This window comes from Phalaenopsis equestris, unplaced genomic scaffold, assembly GCF_001263595.1.
Source record: "Phalaenopsis equestris unplaced genomic scaffold, ASM126359v1 Scaffold195476, whole genome shotgun sequence".
Classification (NCBI taxonomy): Eukaryota; Viridiplantae; Streptophyta; class Magnoliopsida; order Asparagales; family Orchidaceae; genus Phalaenopsis; species Phalaenopsis equestris.
This window is the reverse complement of record NW_018215425.1, coordinates 1-1302: the sequence shown is the minus strand read 5'-3', so window position 1 is coordinate 1302 and position 1302 is coordinate 1. Positions and strand designations below refer to the sequence as shown.

At 31.0% G+C, this 1302-nt stretch overlaps 1 long non-coding RNA gene across 1 annotated transcript; it reads right to left on the bottom strand.

Moving 5' to 3' along the window:
- Nucleotides 1–671: 671 nt before the first annotated feature.
- Nucleotides 672–1296, bottom strand: LOC110035030. Its single transcript, XR_002295116.1, has 2 exons — nucleotides 1050–1296; nucleotides 672–926 (listed from the first exon to the last, which is right to left on the bottom strand). It is a non-coding gene; the product is annotated as an uncharacterized LOC110035030 (long non-coding RNA).
- Between the last annotated feature and the right edge of the window lie 6 nt (nucleotides 1297–1302).

Sequence of the window (1302 nt, the reverse complement as noted above, 5' to 3'; positions counted from 1 at the left end):
GGGCTTGATTGCACAAGAAGAAAACCGTCTTAAACCAACGGACGAAAGAATGAAATTTGTTATTCATTCTTTAAGTAATTTGTTAATCTTCAACCATTTCATATTGAATATACTAATCATCATCATCATTTGCTTTACCAAACTAATTATGATTCATTTACAAATTTTCATTGTTCGTTTATTTACCTGTAATATTTGAGGCATTAAATTACTTTTTTTTTCATATTTCCTTTGTTTTTACTATGTTTATTCTGATGCCTTTAATTTTTGTATTCTTTATTTTTTTTAGCATACATATACCAATTCTATTTTCAGGTTTATTAGGCTGGGTTCATTAAGAGCTTATTCAGTTGGTTGCATGGAGATGGAAAATATATTTAAAAAAAAAAAACTGTTTCAATTTTACCTTTTGTTTTTTGCATAAAAAATCCACCTTTTTTACTTAGCTCAAACAGAAATTTGCATTTAAATGCATTCAACTTAACAATAATATACAATAACTCCATAATTTTCTAAAGCAATTTTTCCATCTACATGACACCAAGCGGATCATAATTTGAGCGTGCTAATTCTACAAATAAAACTACTACTTTTGAGTAACATAGCAAGCTTACATTGTCTATATCATAGAATCATGGTCAATATCATAGAATCATCCTCACAACAAAAAAAAACACATAAATACATATTTGATTTCACTTTAGAAGAAAATACATAAAAGCAGTTGTAGTTTAAGCAATTCATATCATTTATAAAGCCAGACACACCTTTTTAACAAGCAGAACAGAATTGTTCATGGAGACAAACATCACACTCTTATATATCAGTACTAAATTCTTGGTTAAGGAATTCTTACGTCAATCCGGCCATTAAAGATTTCTTATGTCCAAATCTCATTCAATCGCAGCCTAATTACTCAAAGTAATCTGCTTCAACAAAAAGAAATAGAATTAGTACAAGAACTAGAATAGAAAAGCCTATAATGAAGTAGTTTATGAATGAAATGAAAACAAAAGCTAAACAAAAGTTCTATCTTTGATTTAAATTACCTGTGAGAGTATTAGCTGCATGCTTGAATAAAACTCAGATGATTGAAGGCTGATGTGCCATGTCTGAGAGGTTTTTCACACATAGGCAATGGAAGGACGGTTTCGAAAGCTTCGACAAGCAGAGCCACCTTCTTCTTCCGGGCTGGACCTAAGTTTGTAACAGCCAGTTGAAGTGCATAATCTATCATCCATTCGTCTGAATTTCTTCTCTCATCCATTGTTTGATGCCTCAGATCCACTCTTTCTGCTTCTG